The sequence below is a fragment of the Castor canadensis genome, chromosome 4 (genome assembly GCF_047511655.1).
Source record: "Castor canadensis chromosome 4, mCasCan1.hap1v2, whole genome shotgun sequence".
NCBI classification, from domain to species: domain Eukaryota; kingdom Metazoa; phylum Chordata; class Mammalia; order Rodentia; family Castoridae; genus Castor; species Castor canadensis.
In genome coordinates, this window is record NC_133389.1 from 136,571,803 (window position 1) to 136,598,447 (window position 26,645).

At 32.7% G+C, this 26,645-nt stretch overlaps 1 protein-coding gene across 2 annotated transcripts in view; it reads left to right on the plus strand.

The window, feature by feature from the left end:
- The window catches only part of Znf804a (zinc finger protein 804A), a 395,234-nt gene that overhangs the window by 127,617 nt on the left and 240,972 nt on the right, over window positions 1-26,645 (plus strand). The window lies entirely within an intron of this gene.

Genomic DNA, 26,645 nt, shown 5'->3' on the forward strand with positions numbered 1-26,645 from the left:
CTTTCTTCAGAAGTTTATAGTTTTCCTTGTAGAGGTCATTCACATCCTTTGTTAGGCTTATACCTAGGTATTTGATTTTTTGAGGCTATTGTAAATGGAATTGTTTTCATATATTCTTTCTCAGTTTGTTCATTATTAGTGTATAGAAATGCTAATGATTTTTCTATGTTGATTTTATATCCTGCTACCTTACTATAGCTACTGATGGTGACTAGGAGCTTCTGAGTAGAGTTTTTAGGGTCTTTAAGGTATAGGATCATGTCATCTGCAAATAGGGATATTTTGACAGTCTCTTTACCTATTTATATTCCTTTTATTCCTTCTTCTTGCCTAATTGCTCTGATAGGAATTCCAGTACTATGTTGGATAGGAGTGGAGATAGTGGGCCTCCTTGTATAGTTCCTGATTTTAGAGGGAATGGTTTCAGTTTTTCTCCATTAAGTATAATGCTGGCTGTAGGTTTGTCATATATAGCTTTTATAATGTTGAGGTACTTTCCTTCTATTCCTAGTTTTCTTAGAGCTTTTATCATGAAATGGTGTTGGATCTTATCAAAGGCTTTTTTTGCATCTATTGAGATGATCAAGTGGTTTTTGTCTTTGCTTCTATTAATGTGGTTTATTACGTTTATTGATTTTCCTATGTTGAACCACCCCTGCATTCCTGGGATGATGCCTACTTGGTCATGGTGAATGATCTTTTTGATGTGTTGGTGAATTTAGTTTGCCATTATGTTATTGAGAATTTTCTCATCAATGTTCATTAAGGAGATTGGTCTATAGTTCTCCTTTTTGGAGGTGTCGTTGCCTGGTTTTGGGATAATTGTAATATTGGCTTCATAAAATGTGTTAGGCAGTACTCCTTCCATTTCTATTTCATGGAACAGTTTAAGGAAGGTTGGTGTCAGTTCTTCTTTAATGGTCTGATAGAATTCAGCAGAGAATTCATCAGGTTCTGGACTTTTCTTTTTGGGGAGACTCTTGATTGCTGCTTCAGTTTCATTTTGTGTTATAGGTCTATTCAGGTGGTTAATTTCCTCTTGGTTCAGTTTTGGATGATCATATGCATCTAGATATCTGTCCATTTCTTTAGGATTTTCAAATTTATTTCAATATAGGTTCTCGAAGTAGTCTCTGATGATTTCCTGGACTTCCATGGTGTTTGTTGTTATCTCCCCTTTTGCATTCCTCATTCTACTAGTTTGGGTTTTTTCTCTCCTTATTTTAGTCAGGTTTGCCAGGGGTCTGTCGATTGTGTTTATTTTTTCAAAGAACCAACTTTTTGTTTCATTAATTCTTTGTCAGGTTTTTTTGGTTTCTATTTCATTGATTTCAGCTCTTATTTTTATTGTTTCTCTCCTATTTGTTTTGGGATTTGCTTGTTCTTGTTTTTCCAGGAGTTTGTGATGTATCATTAGGTCATTGATTTGGGATCTTTCAGTCTTTTTAGTATATGCACTCATGGCTATAAACTTTCCTCTCAGGACTGCCTTTGCTGTGTCCCATAGGTTCTGGTTGGTTGTGTTTTTATTTTAATTGACTTCCAGGAACTTTTAAATTTCTTCTTTTATTTCATCAATGACCCATTGTTCATTAAGCAATGAGTTGTTCAGTTTCCATCTGTTTTCTCTTTACTTTTGTTGTTGAGTTCTAGTTTGTTTGCATTGTGATCAGATAGAATGTGTGGTATAATTTCTATTTTCTTAAATTTGCTGAGGCTTGCTTTGTGCCCTAGGATATGATCTATTTTGGAGAAGGTTCCATAGGCTTTTGAGAAGAATGTATATTGTGTAGACGTGGGATGAAATGTTCTGTACACATCAAGTAGGTCCATTTGATCTATTGTATACTTTAGATCTAGGATTTCTTTATTGATTTTTTGTTTGGATGACCTATCTATGGATGATAATGGGGTGTTAAATTCTCCCACAACCATTGTGTTAGAGTTAATATATGCTTTTAGGACCTTCAGGGTGTGTTTGATGAAATTGGGTGTGTTGACATTGGGTGCATATAGGTTGATAACTGTTATTTCCTTTTGGTCTATTTCCCCTTTTATTAGTATGGAATGTCCTTCTTTATCTCATTTGATCAATGTAGGTTTGATGTCTACTTTGTTGGAGAAAAGTATTGCTACTCCTGCCTGTTTTCAGGGGCCACTGGCTTGGTAAATCTTCTAGCCTTTCATCCTAAGCCTATGCTTATTTCTATCAGTGAGATGGGTCTCCTGTAAGGAAGAAATTGCTGGATCTTCCTTTTTAATCCATTTCATCAAATGGTGCCTTTTGATGGGGGAATTTAGTCCATTTACATTAAGTGTTAGCACTGATAGGTATGTGGTGATTCCTGTCATTTAGTTGTCTTAGTTGTTTGAAAGTTTGATTGTGTGTACCTAAGTTGAGGTTACTCTCTACTTTCTTGCTTTTTCTTTCCTTGTAGTTTGGTGCTGCCTGCTGTTTCTTCCTTGTTTCTCTAAATCAAAAGAGTTATATTTTGTTCATGAAGCCTCCCATTACTTCTAATCCCACTTTCTCTGCCTAAATTCATAACACCATTTCTGTTCTTTTGCATTCCTCAATCCTAACTGTTGAATAAATGAAAAATTTATATATTAAACTACCCAAGTGTTCCATTATGATTTACTGTTATATTGAAAAAAATATTCAAGTTTTTTTTCTATCACACATGAATCCCTTCTGGATACAAATTATTTCTACTTTTATAACTCTATCACCAATGATTTCCCATGCTCACTTTTCATAATAGTTACAAAAATATTTGGAGCCTATTTGACTGTATTTGCACATACTTCAAAATGTTCACCTTTCACTTTTTGATCTAACAAATATACCTTTTTTTTATTGTCTTGCAGGGTGGGGGTACATTGTGACATTTGCAAAAGTTCTTACAATATATGAAATATATTATAGTTAAATCACCCCCTCTATCATTCTCCTCCCCAGTCCCATTCCTGGAGTAGTTTTAACAGATATTGTTTTTTCATTTACGTACATATATACACAGTATTTGTACCATATTCACCCTCCTACACTCTTTCCCTATATCCTCTCCCATTCCACTGGTACCAATATCCATTAGACAGAACCTGTTACTTCCTCCAGTTCTGTAATTTTGTAAAAGAGAAAAAAATACTTTTTAATTTAAGATAGCAATATGAGGAGTTTCTTTGTGACATTTCCCTGTATATTTGTATTATAACATGAATTGGTTCATATCTTCTATTTTTCTTCTTTCTATATTAATTACTTTTTTATGGTGATTTCAAGAGGTTTAAAAATTCTGTATTCATTCTTGTATAGAGTGTACTTCAACCTATTCACATTCTGAACTTCCTTATTTTACACTCCCTTTCTCATATGTGACCTCCCCTGTGCATGACCTATTTTTCATAATATTGTTTTTTTATTTGGTCTATATTCTACAAATGAGAGAGAACATATAAATTTTTGTCTTCTGAGCCTGGCTAACTTTACTTAAGATGATGTTCTCCAGTTCTATCATTTACGTGACAAAATTTCATTCTTCTCTATGGCTAAATAAAATTCCATTGTATATAAATACCACATTTTCTTCTTTCATTCAGCAGTAGTGGGCCATCTTTGCTGTTTCCATAGCTTAGCTATTGTGAATAATGCTGCAATGAGCATGGGTATACAGGTGCCTTTTTTTTAACCTAACTTACAATCTTTTGGGTATATCCCTAGGAGTGGAATTGCTAGATCATATGTCAGTTCTATTTTTAGTTTTTGAGAAGCCTCCATACCATTTTCTACAGTGGTTAGACTAATTTACATTCCTACTAGCAGCATCTGAGGGTTTTTTTTTTTCCACATCCTCACCAACATTTGTTATTGTTTGTATTGTTGATGGTAGTCAGTCTAACAGAAGTAAGGTAGAATCTTAAGTGGTTTGATTTTGATTTGTGTTTTCTTTATGGCCAGGGGTGGTAAGCATTTCTTCATGTGTTTTTTGTCCTTTTGGACTTCTTCCTTTGAAAAAGCTCTATGCAAATCATTTGTCCATTCCTTCATTGGGTCAGCTTTTTGAGCCTCCTGTATATTCTGGTTATTAATCCCTTGTCATATATGTATTGCTGACAAAGATTTTCCTCCCATTCTGTGGACAGCCTCTTTAATTTGGTGACATTTCTTTTGTTGTGCAGAAGCTTTCTAATTTAATGTAGTCCCATTTGTCTATGCTTTTCCTTAGTTGCTGAGCCATTTGAGTTCTATTTAGGAAGTTATTGTCTATGCCTATTAATTCCAGTGTATTCCCTACTCTTCTTTGCACTAGTTTCAATGTGTCCAGTCTTATATTAAGATTCTTAATTCTGGCAGGATTGCAGTTTCACTCACTGGAATCAGATCAGCTCTAGGACCAGAACGGTGGAGGCAGGCAGGCATCATTCTGATGTTCTGTGTCTGGGAATTATGGAGGGTCCAGGATGTCCTAGATGTTTGCACAACTCATTATACTGTTCTCTGTATTGCACTTTTGTTCTTCCAAGAGTGCAGAAAAGAAACAAAATACAAAAGAGAGTGCGCAAGAGAAAACAACCTTCTAGCACATGGGCTGATGGCTATTGGTCTGTAGCACTCGGGTTTCCTGGGCTGTTATGTGCTATAAGAAGCTAATTTAAGTGTTAGTTATTGTACATTTTGTGCATCCTCTCTATTGGCAGTATCTTAGTTGGCAAAAAGCCAGGTTGCCTGATCATTGCTACCACAAATCTGAAGTATTGTGAAATCTTGAGAGCTCAGGGTTCCAGGGTCCTACCTACCATCTTGGTCCCATTCCTTAAATTCATTTTGTAGTGCTCACTCTTAAAAGTAAAAACAAAATGGTATTTGAAGATTAGCCTCAGAAAAATGCTATTTAACATGACAGTATGTGAAATAAAATAGCCATTCCCTAAAGACTGTCTTTGGTTAGTGCTGATCTATATTTCCTTCCCTGTAAGTCAAGTGAGGAAATTATTATAAATCTGTATACAGTTTACTAGTGGTATATTATAGAATATAGAAGAAATTTGTGGGAAATGATGAAGCAAGACTTTTAAAAAACATAAGATTGTCCATATCTCTGGACCTGGAAGCCAGATGAAGATAAATCAAAAATTATAATTTGAAGTCTGTTTTCTTAATTCATTGAAACTGTTCTTATCTTTCTTTTAGTTTTCCATGCTACTACCTTATATTACATATTTTGGAAGGTTAAGTTTTGCTTTATTGTCTTCCCTTTCTTCTTTGATTTGATATTCAGGCACAGAGACATAGATAAGTCCTTCTTTTCTATGTCATTCTAGTTCTTGAAATCTCATACAAAATATAAATCTCATGGAATTTGGTGAATATAGCAAGTCCTGAGTGAAAGCTTGGTTGAGTGATTACATAGAATGTTTCAAGCTTTTTACTTCTGATGCTCCTTCTCCCTTCAGATTGATTCCAATACATGCATATGTCTTTTAATGTCTAGGCTGCACTTTTAGCTTATTAATGATTACTTATAGGATGAAAAACACAGCTTAGGGCAATGTGATTAAGATGAAATACTGACCTTACAAATTTCATAGTCTAAAGAGAGAGACAATTTTTTCAGCTGCTCTTTCTTGATAATTTTCTTGCTTGAGATACGTTTCTAATTTTTGACATTTAAATGACCCTTTCTTTTGTACAGAGATAACAATAAGTATTCTAGCATTTATTGATGTTTTAGCTAAGTATCAATTAAATCATTTCCTAGTTAAATGATATCTAATTCACAAATAATGAATTTTCTTCCTTATGCTAATATTTTGACCCATCGTTCCTTTATTATTGCATAAAATGTTGGCCAAGTCCTGCATTACTGCACTAAACAGTGTTGGTGTTAATAGAAGGGTTTCACTGTTCTCAGTTTTGAAGGGAATACTTCTCACAGTTGTTCATTAAGACAAACGTTTATTATAGGTTTTAGTATTAGTTATATCAAATTGGGGAAGATTCCCTCACAACTAGTGATATTTTTTTGTTTTATTCATATGTGTATACAAGGCTTGGGTCATTTCTCCCCCCCACCCCCAACCCGTCCCTTATCACCCGCTCCACCCCCTCCCTTTCCCCCCTACCCCCTTAATACCCAGCAGAAACTATTTTGCCCTTATCTCTAATTTTGTTGGAGAGAGAGTATAGGCAATAATAGGAAGGAACAAGTGTTCCTGGTTGAGATAAGGATAGCTATACAGGGAGTTGACCCACATTAATTTCCTGTGCATGTGTGTTAACTTCTAGGTTAATTCTTTTTGATCTAACCTTTTCTATGGATCCTGGTCCCCTTTTCCTATTGGCCTCAGTTGCTTTTAAGGTATCTGCTTTAGTTTCTCTGCGTTAAGGGTAAAAAATGCTAGCTAATTTTTTAGGTGTCTTACCTATCCTCACTCCTTCCTTGTGTGCTCTCGCTTTTAGCATGTGCTCAAAGTCCAATCCCATTGTTGTGTTTGCCCTTGATCTAATGTCCACATATGAGGGAGAACATACGATTTTTGGTCTTTTGGGCCAGGCTAACCTCACTCAGAATGATGTTCTCCAATTCCATCCATTTACCAGCAAATGATAACATTTCATTCTTCTTCATGGCTGCATAAAATTCCATTGTGTATAGATACCACATTTTCTTAATCCATTCATCAGTGGTGGAGCATCCTGGCTGTTTCCATAACTTGGCTATTGTGAATAATGCCACATGATATATTTTTTAAAACAATGAAAGAGTATTTAAATTGTTATATGTATGCTGCATTAATTTTATTCTTTATATCAATTGCAGTAATAGCTGCTTCTGTAGATCCTTATACTTTTAATTTTAGCCACATTTTTATGTAATTTTCATTAGTGACTCCTTAAACTAAATACACATATGCTTTGGTGACCTGTTCCTTTACTTGATTTTAATTAATAAATATACTCACTTTTTATATTTATTTTGAGCTATATTGATCCATGGCGTTCAAAAGGACTAGGGTGTAGTAAATGTTCCCTCACATGATCGGGGCTTTCAGTTTGGTAATGTCTGTTTGTCTAGCATGAATGATGGCCTTATTGAATACTACCTTGTTTTAAGACTACAATTGTTTTTGGAAAAAATGATCACATTTCCTCAAAAAAAGAAAATATCAGATCTAAAAAGAAATGGTACATCATAAAATGAAATTTCTAGTAGAAAAACATATAAGACACATTAGTTACAAGGCAAATTAAAAGAAAATCAGTTTTGAGATACTGGTGGATGAGCATTGCTCAGAAAAAAGACTTTAAATGTGTAATTTTAGATTTAACTTCCTAGAATGTCCAGATGCAGAAGCAGCTGTAATGGCTTATAGGAAACTTGGGGAACTGAGAATTTGTGGACTGTGTTAAGATCAAATTATCTCATGCCATTCCATAGGTAAATTCTATAATTTAAGGATACTGAAATAGTTATTATACTAAGATATTGCAGAACATCAAACCGTAGTTGATTTTATACCTGTGACTAATTTATCCTTAATTTATTTTTGACCAATATTCTACATTTGCTACATTTACTTTCCTTTTTGTACTTAAGGAATGGCTTCCAATGACTACACCCTTGACAAATACCCCAAGAAATTATCAGAGTAACAAGTACTGTTCTTTATAAAACTCTAATGAAATTAAAATGATTTGGAAAACATAACATTTGCAACTGTGGGCTCAAAAACATTAAAGCAATACTTTTTAATAAAGCACTATGAGTAAAAGAAGGACCTAAACTTATTATAACTTTATGTTTGGTTTGCAGCTAAAACATAAAGAGATTAATTCCACAGAGAACAAAGAAAATAAGTGTTAATCAAAATTTAACCATTACTTGCATTAACAAAGTACTTTGCTTAATTGTTTAACCTTTGGTTTGTAGAATTATCAATCACAATTAGCAAATAAATACAATGTTGACATTTCACCCCTGAATCTGAAATTTGATTGTAGCATAAAAATAAGTACTGTAGCATAAAATAAGCCTTTCATTGTGCTGACTATTGGCAAAGACGGAGATCTTAATTTTTCCTAGTATAATTATTTTAGAGCATAGATATTTCAATAGAAACTGGAAATTTTATATAAATTTTTGTTGTTATATGTTATGTTATTTTATATATAATTTTTGTTATGTTATGCATTTAATCTTTGATTGCATCCACTGTGTATATAATTAATTATGTACTCACAGGGTAAAATGTCATTTACTTACCAAATATGAGTAACAAATTACTCTGTAATGTAGTTATAGGCTGATTTCAAATACATAAGCAAGAAGATTATTTGCTATTATTTCCTTCTTTGTATCATGTGATTACCAAATAAAATAGAGTATTTCATGACCATTCTCTGTAGGAATATTTTCAGATACAGAAATAAAATAACTTCCCCATGCACAAAGTCCCGATTCTTCAATCTCTCCTACTTTTCAAACTGTATGTTTTAGCCTTTCATCTATTCCTGTATGCCTCAATTCTTTCTTTCAAGCCAAACATAATTGAGAAATTGAAATCTGACTAGAAATACTCAGTGAAGGCATTTTCCTGTATTCATTGCTCTATTCAAACAGACTTTATTTAAAATAGCTCAATTGTTAATTAATTGAAATATAGATTTTATCTAAAATAACGATTATTGAACTAGATGAAATACCATTCTCTTAGAGATATCGCTTGTCATTTTTCTGTATTTTAGATTATGATCTGTAATAATTTTGTTCATGACTTGGGAAATGAATCCTGATATTCACTCAACACTTGTTTAAATTTAGTATTACAAGGGACTTATGCTCTCAAATTGTGCTATGTTAGGACTCCAGTCAGTTGATAAGTAGAATTTCAAATTTGTAATATATTCTTAGGACTCTCTACGTTGACTTCTTCCAGAATAAGGTTCATGTGTATTATGTGAGAGATATTAACTATGATTAACACCTGGTGAGGGTTTTCTAGAAATTCCCAGTTGATTTGTAAGGTTGCCTTATGCAAGGGAGATGGGGACTTGGGGTGTTAAGAAACACCAGTGTCTGCATTTTGATGGTGCTTACATAACATTCTTATTGAGGTCTAGCCAAAGACTGAATTCTTATTTTCTGATGTCTCTAAAGAGCATGTCTTAAAACTCTGAATATTTAAGTAACCAGATTTTTTTGTTTCCTAAGAATAACCTTATGATTTATTTTCTTCTCAGAGTTCTATTTCCCCATGACTAGGTAAAACCTTAGGAAACCTTTTTGAAAGATGCTGTCTTTCAGAAACAGAGTTGGGTCAGATGTACATTTGTTTATTAGAAGAAGCATGATGAGTTGTTTTTTAAATTATTTGTCATATAGTTTATATATTTAAAAATTCAATAATACTATCTTATAGTCTACCTATTCCCAACTCAGTAATTATTATTATCTCTGAAATTCATTAGCATCATTATGTTGGTATGGGGAATTTTAACTATAAATATAGAGTATATAGTTAATTAATATTAAACTAAATATGCCTTTTTATTGCTACTATAGAGATTACTTTGAGACCTAGGGGAATATTTTTCAACTGTTTCAATTGCTCCATGTTTTAACATAATAATAATAATAAATGCAGAAAAGTATTGCAAGAATAAAATTATCAATAAAAATAGCCAATTGGTATTAGTTATAAGAAAATTACAACTAAAGTAATTTCAATATTTGCAAGTTTACAGAACACTCAACAATGCCATTCTCACTTCTGGCACCAGTTCAACCCCAAAATCCCCAAGAACACCACTTGTGACACAAAATGTAACTTTGGTGGTCCCATTAGACTTCCTTCAGATTAAATAATTCACAAGAACTCTCTGAACTCAAAGAAGGCTGTTGTACTCATTTTTACAGTTTACTTTATTGAAAGGTGTGTATTAAAATCAGCCAAGAGAGGAGTTGTAGAAAGTAACATACAGAAAGTTTCCAGATGTTTTCTACTAGTACAATTTTAGACAGCACTAACTTCCCAGGCCATGATGTGTGATTATACTCATGTAATACTGTCAACCAGGAGTCAAACCTGAGTCTTGGTGTTCATACCATTTATTGGGGATGCTTTGTATTAATATGGTTGGCTGTGCTTATGACTAATCCCTGACACCAGCTCCTCAAGAACAGAGTTGGTGCTGCGAGACCCAAAGATTCTTGCATAAATCACATTGGTAGTGTATCTATTTAACATGGTGTCTGGTCTGACAAAACACTCTTTATTAGACAGGACATGGATTAGTTCTCAAGAGCTGAAGGCAAAGGAAAGATCTCTCTTTGGGCCAGGATAAAATTCTTCGTACTAGTGAGATTTTGAATGCTGATAGAAATATTTCAATTTAGAAAATCAAAGGTACAGGCAAAAACAGAGGTAATAATTGGTGCGGCTCATTTATTAAGTACTTAATAATGCATGGTTTTTCATTGAGACAAGGTGGCCATTTTTAGAAGCACAATATTAAGTGTGCATTAACAGTTTTTGTTTGGATATGCAGCTAATTAGAATTTTATTTGTCCTCTGGATAGCAAGTGACAGGTTTTTTTGTTTGTTTTTGCAGTACCAGGGCTTGAACTCAGGGCCTACACCTTGAGCCACTCCACCAGCCCTCTTTGTGTTGGTATTTTCAAGATAGGGCTTCATGAACTATTTGCCTAGACTAGTTTTGAATTATGATCCTCCTAATCTCTGCCTCCTGAGTAACTAGGATTATAGGCATTAGCCACTGGAGCCTGGAAGCAACAGACATTTTTACAAATCATCAAGAAACAATATATCTGCCATTCTGTAATTGTTTATAACAAACAGTTTAGCATTGTGACTCACATATTCAGTCTATATACAGTGCTTGGTCTGTGTTGAGTTTTAAGTATTGATATTTATCAATAAATTGTAAAGTGTGGGTTTTAAAAAGTAACACTGCTGGCATAAATGCAAAGTGCTAATTTGCATATCATTTTGAAAGAAATAATCTTTCTTTTTAATCATTTAGTCTTAGATTGTCTATAACTATACAGATGAGTATTTTTGCGCATTCATTTCAATCGTTATGATAATAAGCTTAAAGAGATAAAAGCTGCTCTATTTCTTATTCCGTATTGTTCAACCTGTGCAAGTGTTTCAATTACCATAATTCTGAAAAGTCTTATGCCTTAAAATTCTAAGGTAATACATTCCCTTTCTTATATTCAATTTTGTATTCATATGAAAGTACCTGACAGCTGCCTTTGAATATGTTTTACAGGTATTTGAAAAGAATAAAATATAGGGTACAAATGAAAAAAGGATAGAATAAAGTTGATTCTGACAACCTATCATGTGATAAGAAAGAATAAGAAATTTTATGTATTATATGGTACAAAGTTAAAAATAGCATGAGGCTGCAGTAACTACTTTAATATTTGAATTTTTATTTTTTATAAATACACATTGATTTCAATTGTATTTGCTCATGTTTGCTAGCCACTTGGTCAATAAGAATTTCAAAACATTTATTAATCATCGACTAAGTCCTAGAATTCTAGTGGATAAAAATAGAGACATCAATCCCAACTTCTAAGACCTGAGTGCCCAGTCGAGGCAGATGTCAAGCAATCTGGTTAAGGGACCTATGTTGCATATCAATAAAAACTATTCTAATGCTCTGAGTTGCAGACTCACTGAGTGTTCTTCTCTTCTAATATAATATGGAATTTACTTTGAAGGCTTTGTCTTTCAATCACTGAAAGACATTTTGTTTAGAACTATGAGCTATAGTGGGCAGAAGATGTTTTTGTGTCTTTTATTAGTAGTAACATGACCATAACATGCTCTGGGTAGAATATGCTATCTGCTTCTCTTTCCCCTCTCCAAATCACTAGGTTTGAAATTTTTCCCAATTTCCCTTAGCTCTCTAGGCAGTACCTTTATTCACCTAAATGCTCAAACCCAATTTATCTAAATTGATTCTTCTGAGTCAATATATCCAGAACTTAATCAGTATACATCTTGTTGCTTCTGTTTGTTTGTAATGTAAATGGCATTCTTGAAGCAATTCAGCATGTTGTTCAAAACCAAGGCCTCATCGAAATACATTTGCCTAAACATTCATTTTATGGTCTGAATATAAAATACAACTAAGGCTCCCTCATAGGGACATTCTTAGTAACAGGTAAAACTATGGATATCCACTATTATTTTAATTTTTGTGAAATGTGATAATATTTAAAATAGATAAAATGTGAAAAATGTTAAGATAAAAATGGCAGAAAAAATTTTAAGGCTCAAAATGAAAGTGAATGACCAGAATCAAGTACATGTTACCATAGTAGATAGGGCCTATAAGTTTCAATGTTTTAAAAGAGTATATTTCACAATTATGAATATGTACACAATACTAAAATATTAAGTTATGAAAAATCAGTCTTTCAAATCCTTTTTTTTTTTTTTTTTGCAGTACTGGAGCTTGAACTCAGGGCCTTCATCTTGAGCCACTCCACCAGACTTTTTTTTGTGAAGGGTTTCTCCAGATACGGTCTTGAGAACTATTTGCCAGGGTTGGTTTCAAACCTTGATCCTCCTTATCTCTGCCTCCTATGTAGCTAGGATTGTAGCTGTGAGCCACCAGTGCCTAGCCCAAGTTGTACTCAAATCTATTCAATGGGAAAATGCCTGTAATAAATGTTGTTTCAAGAGTTCATTCAGTTTTTATAAAACACTTTATATTACTTATCACTGTGCCTACTACATAGAAACATGCTTACTATTTCATATCTACTTTTATATCAGTGTAACACAAAATAGAGGTAATATATTTGATGCCAGACATTTACTGAATGATAATATCTATTGATATTATCTTGCCATTGAATATAAAACTATTAAGTTTTTAATTATTCCTTAGATTTAAAGAAAAAGTAAATTTTTTCTACATCACAAAGCTGAAGTAATTACATGACATCGTGGTATTCTCCAAATACTATTTGCCCTTAATGTTAGCTAATGTATTCATTGTTAAAGAACAATTAAAACAAGTATTTGTTTTTATACTCCTACTTCAGTCAAGGTTCTGTTGATATTTTTTTTTTAAAGAATGTAATTATCATTATCCCACAGGAATACTATTTGAGCTTTTTGTGTGAGATATCAAGAACAAAAGCCTAAAGTCCTATTTATATGAAAAAAGTCCTTCAACCAAATGTAAAAACAGAACATAAACTCATGCATATTTAATTTTTCTTCTCTTCTCTGGCAGTAGCAAATATCCCATTTTTAGAATATTTAATTTATTCAGCACAAATACAGATGCAACATCAGAAACAATGGAGATTACTTGAATTACAACTAATCATGAGCAAGAACTGTATCTTAACCATATTTTTCTTTTATGTCTTAGCATAATGCTTGGGACAGAGTATATAACAGAAAATATTTATTGGATGATAAATTATAATAGGAATATAATTAATTTATTCCATATAAACTATCAAATGGTATTTGAAATATTCAAAGTATATATATTATTTTTATTTCATGAATCTAATAAACATTGACACTAATAAATGAAAATTTTGTTCTCTTACTTCTGTTAATCAACCTCATTTTTTTCCTATTAAAGGATCATGAATCATTAGTATATATTTATAATGAATCAACCTGAAATGTTTTCAGTTCATTTCAATAGCATAAAGGATTATAACCTTATCTCAATGCTTCTACGAAAAAAGTCATGTCCCGCTTCTAAAATCACATATGAATATATTTTCTTACAGCTTTCCAAATATTTTCAGTACTTCCCTTCATTAGTCAGCACTTTCCTGACCTAGTTCAACAACAACTCTGGTAAAATTTAAGTCAGACATTTCAAGAAGTAGAAAAGTTCCAGTGCACAACCTTTTCTGCTTGAATCTGTGAAGAATTTAAAAGAAACACAATAGAAATGCATTTGCAATAGAAAAATGTTTGAAATGAGCATATATTCTCAATATATAATAAAAAGTTTTCTCTAAATTTTTCAAAAACTTTCAAACAAGCTTTTATAATGTGGATTTCAGTTTTGGATTTACAGTGCTTTCATATGTGAAATAAATTGGCCATACTTTTACATTAAGCAAAAACTTAATGTTCTTTCATCTAAAGTAAGCAGAAATGGGAAAGGAGATATAATTTAACGGAGTTAAATTTGATATCACAGTTACTCATTTGCTTTAAGTACAAAATATTTCCAATTCAGAATGTACACAACTATGAATTCTTCTCTTTTTATTGTTACTGACATTTAAAGTACATGTATTTTTATATGTATGAAATATCTGCATATACATTAAGATGTAATTAAGATATAATGCAAATCCTGTGTATATAGGTATATGTACATGTATTTTAAATATGCTGTAAGTACATATAGGGAGATAGATGTCCTCGTATTTTGACAGGATAATAAATAAGGTTCGCAATGTGCATGATTTATCGTTAGTCTTATGAGTAGATCAGCTGCTGTTTGGCTTACTTACTTTGTGTTCTGGCGTAGTCGGGTTTGGCTCAGGGCCTCGCACCTGCTGGGTAAATCACTCTGCCAACACCTTTTCTGTTTTGGCTTTCTTTCAGGTACAGTCAGTTTTTTTGGCCAGCCTCAGACTGGAATCCTCAGACCCATAGAAATTCCCTGTAGTTGGGACGGCAGACCTCTGCCACCACACCTGTCTTGCTTTTTGAGGTGGAGTCCCCTTAACTCTTTGCCTGGGCTCTCCTTGCAACATAATCCTCCTGACCTATGCCTCCAAGTAGCTGAAGTTACAGATGTGAACCACCATACCTGGATCAGCCACTTTTTGGAGAAGTGATTTAAATTCTCTGATTATGATGGTTTCATGACTTTTATTTCTGCTTTGTTGACTTCTAGTTTTCATTGAAGTAAATAACATTGTATTCAAGAGAACTGCTGTTGACTTTTTCCTGGTATTTCACATTCACCTGAGGTTTCTAATCATTCATTACCTTAATAGCAAGTAACTCTAGCAGAAGACATAATCAGAAATTCTCCCAGTGAGAATTTTACATAAAAGTGTATCAGAACATTTTATTAGGGTTTTTATAAAGATGAATATTATTAATATTTATTTATAATAATATTCATCTTTATAAAAAGTAATATTTATTTACTTCTGAAATGATTTATAATAATTATGGTTTCTTAGGAAGTTTAAGTTTGAGATTATTAAAGTTAAGAAGCGACTGTATATGTCGTGCTGTTTTTTGTGTGTTTAATATTTTATGATTACTTGCATGTCTTTTAAAATTTGTGCTTTAAATTGTCAGAGGATTAATAACTTAGTTTTATTAACTTCTTTAACTGAGTCTGTAAACCAATGTGGATACATAATAATGCCAATAGAAATAATCTTTTTCCAAATTGGGCACTGCATAGCTGAACGGACAATCTTACATAAGCTGTCATTGAATGAGCAATTGAAATTAACCAAGAACTAAAGTGAAAAAAATTGTTCATTATGATATCCTGCACTATGCAAATCTCTACATTATGTTTTGTTTTGAAAAACTCATCATTTTGTTCTTGTGCTGAATTGACTTTGGGAACATCATCAGGAGATTAAAATCTGGAGACAAATATATGGTTGTTCTATGTTATAGAAGTATGATTGACATCAAAATCTGTATGTGTTCTTAATGTATACAACTTGATGAGCTTAGAAATAAGTATATACTATGAATAAAATAAAACTTAGCATCACTACAATCTATCTCATCAACCTATGCAATAAGCTCCAAAAGTTTCCTCCCATTCCTTTTTATTATTGTAATTATTATTTTATGATAAGAACATAATATAAGAGCTTAGTAAAAATTTAAGTTTACAATACATTATTGCTGATGATAAGCAATCTGCTGAGTAGTAGATCTCTAGGAGTGACTCATCTTGTAAACTGAAACTTTTAAACTTAGACTTCCTATTTTTCCCTGCTCCTTGCTCCAGGCAACTACTTTCTATTTGTTTATTTTACACTTTACACACAGATGAAGTCATACAGAATTTGTGTTTCTGAGTCTGAGTTATTTCACTTAATGATGTTCTTCAGGTTAATTCATGTTGTCACAATTGCACGATTGTCTTCTTTCTTAAAGACTAAATAGTATTTTATTGTATTTACACCTATAGCAATTTTTATGCATTCATCTTTAGTAGACATTTAAGCCATTTCTATTCTTAACTATTGTGAATAATTCTACAATGAACATGGAAGGCAGGTATTTCTCCAAGTCCTGATTTCCATTCTTTTGGATATACACCAAGATATAGAATTGTTGAATCATGTGGTAGTTATATTTTTGATTTTTTTGATGCTCTTTCACAGGAGCACCAAAAATACACACAGAGAAAGAATAATCTTCAAAAAATGTTGATGGGAAAACTGTCCATCAAATGCAAAATAATGAAACTCAAAATGTGTGAAAGATCAAAGCACAGGACTTCAGTCCTTAAAAGGAGGAAAGTTTCTTGACATTGGTTCTGGCATTGATTTCTTGGATTTGGCAACAAAGGAGTGGGTGATTAAATTAAAAATAGACAAGGGCAAATACATCAGCCTAAAAAAGGTTCTGCTTTGTAAAAGAAACTCCAATATGCAAAAGCAATTCATAGAATACGAGAAAATATTTTCAACCACATATATCAGTTTCATATCACTAACGAAATAACTGACACAAATTATTTATGAAGAGAAGAGAGGTTTATTTTGGTTCACCGCTCTGCGGTTCAAGTTCAACTTCAGACAGAGAGGCAGTCATTGGTTCCCAACTCTAGCATTGTCAGAATATCATGTTTAGGAGATCATACCAGAATGTACACTCAGAGAAGAGAGAGAGAGAGAGACAGAGAGAGAAAATCCTGGTTGGGTCCCTCAATCTCCTTCAATAACATACTCCAGTGATCTGAGAACCTCACAAGTAGGCCCCACCTCTTAAAAATCCATAGCAATATGGGCACATGGGATTGAGTCTCTTACATTTAGTTCTTTAGGGGGATTCATCCAAACCATAGCACCATGAGTCCTATAAAGTTTTAATATTCAAAATATATAAGGAATTCCTCAATTCAATAACAATAAAACATTCCTGTTGAAATGGACAAAGGAACTGATACCTTCTAAAGAAGACATAAAAGGGCCAGCGGGTATATGTAAAGGTGCCCGGTGTTACTGTGGCTAATATGGTGATTTGGCTGTAGTCACAGTATTTGACTTTATCATTAAACACTGTTTGGCAGGTTTTATTTCAAGAAAAATACTTAAAATTTTATACTAAGTTTTAATTTACAGAATGAATCTGTGGAAATTTGTTTCTCAAACAATTCCTTTTCCAAGACCCCCCAGAATCACAGAGAAACCTTCACATAGCAACGCATATAATCTGGCAAACTACACTAGATGGCATATTATGAATGCACATATCACACTGTTTCATCAGCGCAGCAGAATGCCAATCCCCCCATAAGCTTACAAAAATTGAGCTCTAATCAACGTTTTTAAAATGGAATGAATCAGATAAGTATTTTGATTTAGACCTAGGATTGCCCATCTTGGATGTTATGTGATACTTGACTACTACTGTTCTGTATTCTCTGTCAGCATCTAGTATATGGCAAATAGGTATCCTAGCATTCTAATATTACCTGCAAACATTATGTAGGTTGTTCACATGATAACTCAGCAATGTTGTCACCTTCTGTTTGCATACTTTTCTAAATTCAATTTGTGACTTAAATCATATTTTCACAAAGATTCAAAAACGTGGAAGAGGCTTTGCGATAAGGCCATCATAGAAGTTTCATGAAGGAAGTGGTTTTAAGGTAACATTTTTAAGAGGAAAAAAGTTTTAATTATTCTTCCTTATGAAGTATTCTGAGACTGGGGTTGCTAGATTACCAAATTAAAACATCCAGTTAAGTTTGAAATACACTTTTGTATAATTACTTCCCAAATATTGCACAGGGCATACATATATCTGTTTATCTATCATGTATGTATTTTCTATCCATTTCTCTATTTAGTAGTTCTAAATATATCTTTAATCTAAAAATTACACTTAGTTTAACATCCTACTCTCACAATTTGGTGGAAATATATCTTCAGAAGGTAGCTGACATGTCAGTATCACCTCTAGGTTTTATTCCCTGAATCAAGGCAAAGCCAGATCCAAATCTTTGCAGAGTCTATCTTTTCTTTTTTACTGCACTCTGCAAATTCCATTCACAAAGTCTTACGTTTTGAACACATCTATCTTTAGTCTTTTTCCTGCATCATGGAGGTATTGCAAATATCTCCACATTGTTCTTTCTGGTTCCTTGAGAGACCTGTTTCTTTCAAGTCAGTACTCCAGTTTCATAGTGATTTTTGACTGTGGCCTTATATGGAAAGACCACATAATCTTTACATTTTAGATTTCTCATGTCTTTCTCTTTCAGTCTTTCAAATGATATTTTTTTTGTGTGTGTATACATACAGGCATGCATATTTGTGGAAAATAGTAGCACTTTAAAATGATTTGAAAGTTGTTAATCTAACAAATGTTCATCATAGCTTGAAAAGTGGGATATTAATCTTAAAAATTAGCTTATTCTGAAATGATCTTTAAATTATAAAGACAATGTTCTCTAGAGGATGTCATACTTACTTTTTCCTCCTTGTCACGAATTTCAGACTGAAGGGTGGGAAAAAATACTCCAACTATGATATGGGTCTCCTGTGAGCAGGATGAATTTGTTCATCTCTCCAGAACATAAGTAAATAAACACGTAAGTCTATTTCTATTTTGGGTTTCCCTGATTTTCCTGGGAAATATTTTGAAGACTCTGTATTTTCTTTGTTTTATTGATCAGCTCTTTCTACTTCAAACATCACAAAGCTGAGGGATCTATCTCCGCTTAGCATTGGACAGGAAAAGTTTATAACTGAAAAATTTAAAAGAAATCATAAGCATGAGTCCTTTCAGACATTAGTATGAGAAAATTTGGTGTCTCTTTTGAGCTTACTATCATATTTTTGTAGGGATTCTTAAAGAACTGCAATGAAAGCAAGTATTAAAAGTTAGTTAAATATTTCAATTTTATTTGCATTTAGATTTATGACATGAAAAACGAAAAACATGTCAGATAAGGTACAAATGAAATAATATAAAAGTGTTCTAGTGAAATATATATATCTTCTTATTAAGATAATTAAGTTAAATTGCACATTAAACTTAACTTTAATTAAGTTAAATCTTCTTATTAAGATAATTAAGTTAAATTACTTCATTTTTAAAAAGTGATTCCTAAGCTGTCTCTACACTACTGGCAAAAGTTTTAAAAAGGTATAGTGTATGTTTAAGGCAGAGCTTAAGTGGACATAACGAGAGAAATTTAAGGTAGCATATCTTACAGTGGCTAAACGTACTATACCATTTCTCTGATATTACAACATAAAAATATACCACAAGGGCATGCCTTCTTTTCATGCTTCATTTGAGAGACACTATCAAAGTTGGCTATAAGTGGCTGTATAATTAGAAGAAAAATAATTGGGACTAAGTTAGTTCTTAACAAAGGCCTTACAAAGTAGTTTGCTGTTTTTAGGATTTTTTTTTTAATAGTTTTCCTCCCCATCCTCGCACTATATGATATGAATTTCCTGACTTCAGACTCCAAAACTTCAAGGACTTGTTCAATGTGTGACACTCTCTCCACTATCTAAACCTCATTGTTCTGATCTGCAAATGATTTAACTTACTGCCCTACATATGGCATGTATAGCTACTATTGTCAGTATAACATATTTAATTTATATTTTTCTTTGTCTATAAGTCAAAGCATATTGTTATTTGCATTAATATTATGGGGTGTTAGTACATTTTAGAAAACTAAGAAATGTTTCAGTTTTGAGTTCTTACTGGAAATCCTTTTCATAGAATGTAAATTAAGATTTCTGCCTCAGCATATTTTTCTTAAGGTATGTTGGGAAGTCAAAAGATAAAGCTGGTTTGTGATTTCTATAGAAATTTTTAACAAATATAAAAATGGCATAAAACCTTACTCATATAGGCAAGCAGAGTTGGAATATTTTCAGTCTGTTGAGTTTGCATTTTTAAAAATTTAGTAAGGCATTGTGAAAAAATTGCTTTTCCCCAGTTTTATTATCGGTTTCTTTGAATTTCAGAATACATATGTAAATCAAATGGTGTTCAGGCAGAATCTGTTCAAACCCAAATCTTAAAGCTTTAAACACTGTTGTTGTTAGGCATACACACAGCTTAGTTTGATGTGGAGAAAGTGATTAAAATAGCATTGTAAGTTGTTGAGGCAATACTGGGAGATGGTTTATCACTTAATAGTGATAATGGTCTACCCAGATACATATTTTATAATATAATGGAGAAAATCAATGCAACAATTATTTACTGTCTTTTATATGCTAGGGTTTGAAAGACAGGTAGGAAATAACAAAAAATATCTAAACAACATTAAAAAATAAGTTTTAAACTCTCCAGATATCATATACATGTGCAAATACACTTGAGATAAATATTTTTTAATGCCTCAATTAAAGTGTTTATGTTCACAGAGTGTATGCAATAGGGGTTTCTGAAATTGCTCATGAGTGTTAAGGTAGTGTCTATTAACTAGAAGTGAGATGGACTTTTGGAAAGTTGTAGGATCTGACAGTATTCCTAGCTGATAATTATCTCAGGCTTCTTATGGGACTTGGAGAATAGAATAAGAGACAAAGTTTCTGAAAACTTTCTCAAGGAGGGTATATCCTCAATTTTCTACACAATGGAAGCAAATTCTAGAGTTTAGTTCTTCCTTCAAACTGCTGGAGGGAGAATAAAGGGAGATATTTTTGTTCCCTTTTATGGTAACTGTTTTCTTTTTTTCCAAATTATTTTTTCTGTCTTTCTGTCTTCTTGTATTACTGTGGTGTGCAGCCTGTCTTAGTGCTAGTCTCTGCTTTGGATTGCAATATTGAAAAGATATTTTATTCAGGAATTTCCAGTGAGTACCAACTATCAACTAAGCATTGTTCTCAGGACTAGGACTAGAGTGGCATGCAAAACAGATTATTTATACTTCTAAATGTAAATGAGTATGTCTTATAAGGTAATACATGCTACAAAGACAAATAAGTTAAGGATAGAGTATGATTTTTTTCTTTCTGGTATTCCCTCTGTTTTACCCGGTACCACATGCTCCTGATAAGTCTGAGAAATCTGATCTTCAAGAGAAATTAATTTATTCACCACTTACCTCTTTTGTCTGTTTGTATATTCACTATTGAGCTGGACATGACTATTTAAGGAATATCTACTTAAAGGCTGGCTTGGTCCTTTGTGTCGATGGTATATTTGTTTTATTTTTTTATGAACTGTTTTGAAAGTCTCAATAGAAACCTCATAATTCAGGAGCTACACCTTAAAACTATAAGCCTATTAGCTGAAACACAATTATTCCTAAGTAGGAATAATTAGAAGGCAGAAACATTAAGAATTAACTAGAAAAAGGGCACCATAGAAGAAAGTTCTTGAGTGTTACCTTCAAAGTAAGATATACCAAAAGGTGTGTGTTTCTCGAAGAGATTATGTCTTACCATGTGAAAGACCCTAATTACAGAAAAGTTGAAATGAGTGTAAAATAATGTTTATTTTTTGATTCATAAGTTGCTTAGTTGCATAAGATCTAGAGTCAATTAAACCCCACTGTGAGTAATAAACCTAAATCTTCAGATGAAATATTATGCTTACCAAAGCTTTGTTATAAAGTACCCTTTATAAAGCACTGGTGCTGGGTAACAGCACAAAGTAAGATACTATTCCTGCCAAATGACTTTGTTATCTACTAGGAGAGATACATTTATGAAAAAGTTATCCATATGATACACCTAAATTAAATGTGAGTTAAAAGCAGCATATACAGGAGGGAAAAGTTAATGTGATCTAACTTGTTAAAATAAAACTCTTCCAAGAAATACACACAGGTATTTTAATTCAGTTATGAATTTCTGTTGGCAGAAAAAAAAAGAAGTAAATTAAACCTTTCTTGGTATCACATAAACATGTCAACAAATCACTGATGTTTCAAAATGTGCAGATATAGGAAGAGCTTTATAACACATGTCCTTTGAGGAAAAATTAAGGGGTCTGAGAATATTCAGCAAGGAAAGAAAACTAAAGAAAGGCTGAATAGTTATGCCAAATATTTGAAAGGTTTCTAAGCAGATGAGAAAGAGATTGCTTTTTAGAGAGCCGTAATTGAATGGCGATTTAAAGAAAACAGATGAAAGATCAAACACTGACGAGTCCATGTGCAAAACTCAGTATTCTTGTAAGCAATACAATTAACTCCAATGCAAAAAGGAAAACGAAACTAGTGGGAAGTGAGGCAGTAACTGTTAATAGAATTGGACTGCAGAGCAGTCTTACAAAAGCGGCAGGAATGAGGCAGAGTGAGCCCTAAGTCTATTGTCCATGCATCACTCCACAGGCTTGTTCAAAATTTGCTGCAGGACATTGCACACAGCTGATAGCTGACCCCTCAAGTCAAGGCTGCACTTTGAGAAACATTTCTTAGAACTTCTGTGAGAGACCTTCCTCAAGATCAGGGACCTGTCAGTTGTGGTATGTAGTTGTCCAAGTTTAAGCCAACTGTGTATCTTTCAAAAAGAATTATGTAATCTTTGAATCTCTTTATGTGTGTGTGTGTGTGTGTGTGTGTGTGTGTGTGAGTATGGGTTTTAGTTTAAAAAGTTGTCTTTTTGGATGGCCTTTATTACTTTCATCAAAAATAGTCCTCATACATTGTCATAAATCAGTGAAATCCTACATATGTTGATTAATGAGGTGAACGAGCTTTCTATAAGGTTTCCATTTTATATAGCATGTAAATTTTGGAGAATATGTATGTGAATTATAAACTGTACCAAATGCCCAAAGAAAAGAGATGATATAATATACTATAAATTACCCGTCTATTGGTTTTTTTTTTTAGGGAGAAGCAATACTGAGACTTGAGGGTCTCATACTTGTTCTTCCTCCACATGAGCTATGACCCCAGCCCTTTCTGCTTTAGTTTCTTTTTCAGAGAGGGTCACATGCATTTGCTTCCGTTAGCCTCAGATCATGATCTTCCTACTCCCACCTCCCGAATGACTGGGATTACAGTTGTATGCCACTATACCTGGCCCTAATTTATTTGTTATATGTCAGTCATGACCTTTCAGTCAATTCTGCCTTGCTTCAATAATGAAATTATTTGTAACCAAGAAGGAAATAAATTTATGAGCATGTGTTCATAAGAGAATAAAATAACAAACAAAGAAAATGTAGTTTTTATCTCAGAAACTGCTATGGAATCCTGACTTTTTGGCTTTGTTTAAAACATTTAGCTATTTAATCATTAGGGTGTGTTGCAAATGTATAATATCATTTACTTGTAAATGCTTGTATTTTTGTCATTTGTTTTGAATTATGTCTTCTACTTAAATATTTTTCCAGTCTTCCCATTTATCTCAGTTCTCATGGTTAGCATCGATCCAACTTGTAATAAGTTAAATGAACACCAAAAATATGTTGAAGTCCTAACCTCTAAGATGTCAAAATGTGATTTTATGTGTATAAAATTAAAAGCAGTATCCAGGGCTTGTCTAGAAGTCATAATAGAGGGTCTCACACCAGAGGAAACAGTGCTTATAGGCTGGTAAAACTTCTTGACAATCAGAGTAAAATTGCCTGAGGGTAGAGTTTTGCATAATCTTCTCATAATTAGTGTTATAAAGACACAAAGTATTTCAAAAGTGAAATAATTAAATCTTTTTTGTATTTATAATCATTTATTTTCAAATGTACACAGTTTTATATGTGCGCTATTCAAGCATTATTTCTAACAGAAAGATAATAATCTATACTACACATACATTAAAGAATCCTATGTAAGTTGAGTAACTTTCAAGTAGAATCTGTCAAGAAAGAAATGTCAATATCTTCATACAAACTTAAATTTATACATTATTTCCCCAAATTAAGGAATCTTTTAATAATCCTATTACCTTTTCTGTACTATATTATTAATGAAGAAAAAGATCAAGTACACAGAGTTTTCTACCCTGATTCAATACAGCCTGCAGTTTTTGTCTTTTACTCTGCTCTTGTGCAAATCACATTTTCTCTAAATATCATTATTATAACCTTCTCCCCTAATTCTTGCTAAACCCTCTCAAATTAAGTTTTTCTAAGAACAGCCCAACCTCTGTACTACTGAGGTCATTAATTATCTTCCCTGAATACCTAATATCTGATGCCCTTCCAATGTCTCTACTACTTTACTTTTTTTCTTTAAAGTGCTCCTGTAGTGGTGAATATCTTCAATTCACATTCTGTCTCATCCCACCCCATGAAGAAACTCTGTTTTTCACTACTCAGAGTTCCTATGCCTAAAAAATAGTCAGTGCTAATTGCTTATTAGATGGTTGAATTCAAAGACTCTATGCTATAAAATCTGAGAAAACACAGAACACTTTGCTGAAAATCAAAACAACTTTGCAAAATCCATGTCACTTTACTTTTAATAATATATTTGAATTCTATTAGATTATGATTTATGGAGAGACAAATATTATTCAAAGGAATAGTTTGTTTGGAATTATTCACAGTATTTTCTGCCTTTATTTGGGTTAAGATTCTTGTAGAGATAGTTTTTTTAAAAAAGTAGAATTTATTACTATAATCTAAGGTTTAACATGATGTTACTTCTGTGGGATTTTAAATAAATTATTTGCAAGTACCTTGCTTTGAGACAGGATATCACTATGTAGCCCAGGCTGGCCTTGTTTGTCTCATGATCTCTTTGTCTCAGCCTCCCACATGCCCTACCACTCCCACCTCTAAACAACTTTTGAATAAATAGAAACTGTCTATTATAAATTTGTATGGCTCCCACACAAAATGGACCCTCACAAAAAAAGTCCTTAAGACATCTTTACATAAATTTATGTGAGAGTCTGCTGTGAATAGTAAGCCTATTAATTATAGTCAAAAATGTGTTGAAATTGTTTTGAATTAAAGACTAAGAAAATAGCCAAAGAAATGTCAACATTCCATATTTTTCTCCTTATTTTTCTCTAATGAATACACCACCTCAATTTTCTTGAGTCATTAACCATAAAACATACTCTAAGGAAAAAGTATGACTAAAGTTTTAGAATGAAAATTGGTCATATGAACCTAGACAGCAACTGAACTCTGCCTTTTCCATGACCACTGGTCAGGTGCTTCATCACCAGAATGCTATTTGATGGGGATGGGTGATCCCATGCTTTCCTTTGGAGAAGATGAAAAGTTACAGTTTATACAGGCAGACATACCTCCATTGCCAGTCAGAAACACAATTTCCTCAAATAAGTGCATTTAAGAGACAAAGACATGACACCAAATATATTCATAATACCAATTCACTCCCTGAACAATTGTCAGTTACAAATATGACAGTTAAAAGAAAATCAGTATGATCATCTATATAAGAAATGTTGTATATGTAATTTTCACTGTTTCACATTTTGGGGTATTGTAGTTGATATAATCTGTGACAATTTTTTAAAAATTTTTATTGTTTTATTATTCATATGTGCTTCTCCCCCCTGCCCCCACCCCCTCCCTTACCACCCACTCTGGCCCCTCTCTCTCCACCCCCAACCCCTCGATACCCGGCAGAAACTATTTTGCCTTTATCTCTAATTTTGTTGAAGAGAGAGTATAAGCAATAATAGGAAGGAACAAGGGTTTTTGCTAGTTGAGATAAGGATATCTATACAGGGAGTTGACTCACATTAATTTCCTGTGCATGTGTGTAACTTCTCTAAGGAAATTCTGAAGTTGCTAAAAAGTAAGCTGTTAAGCATTATTTTTATGAAAAAACAAGACTATGAAAAAAATATCTATTTCTTTGTTTTAAGAAAATGTCTGTGAATACATTTTATGTGGAAAATCCCGAAAACTACTTGCTTCTAAGCCAAGTTTTGAAATATCTTTTTATTCAGCATATATATAACAATAGAGTTTTAGAGAAATCATTTTTCTGAACTGTTTTATAGAGTCATGAAACGATGGGGAATTAGCCAATTTTATCTCTGACTTCAATGGCATGTTTTAAACTGATTTGGCAAAAAGGAGTTAATTGGAGTGCACCCAAGTCACAGAACTTCTCATAGAGACTGACACGTTAAAAAAGTCAAAGTTTCTACTTTTATTACTCCTTCATATCATTGAAGAGACTCTAAAATGCTTCTCACAATAAACACTACCTTTAGATCTTTGTGAATTTGCCAATTTCAAGCACTTAGATGTCCGTTATATTTTCTACTGAAAGGTTGCTTACAAAAATCAATATAACACTTGCCTCAATATTATTTGGACAAAGCAGGAAAACAAAATTCTCTTCATAAAATTTAAAGCATAGTTTCACTTAAAGAAAAGGGGCCATTAATTTTGCTCCAAAATGTTTATCAATATATAATATATTACTTAAGTATTTCCAAACATGCCTACTAAATTTGTGTTCCTTGAATTCTAAT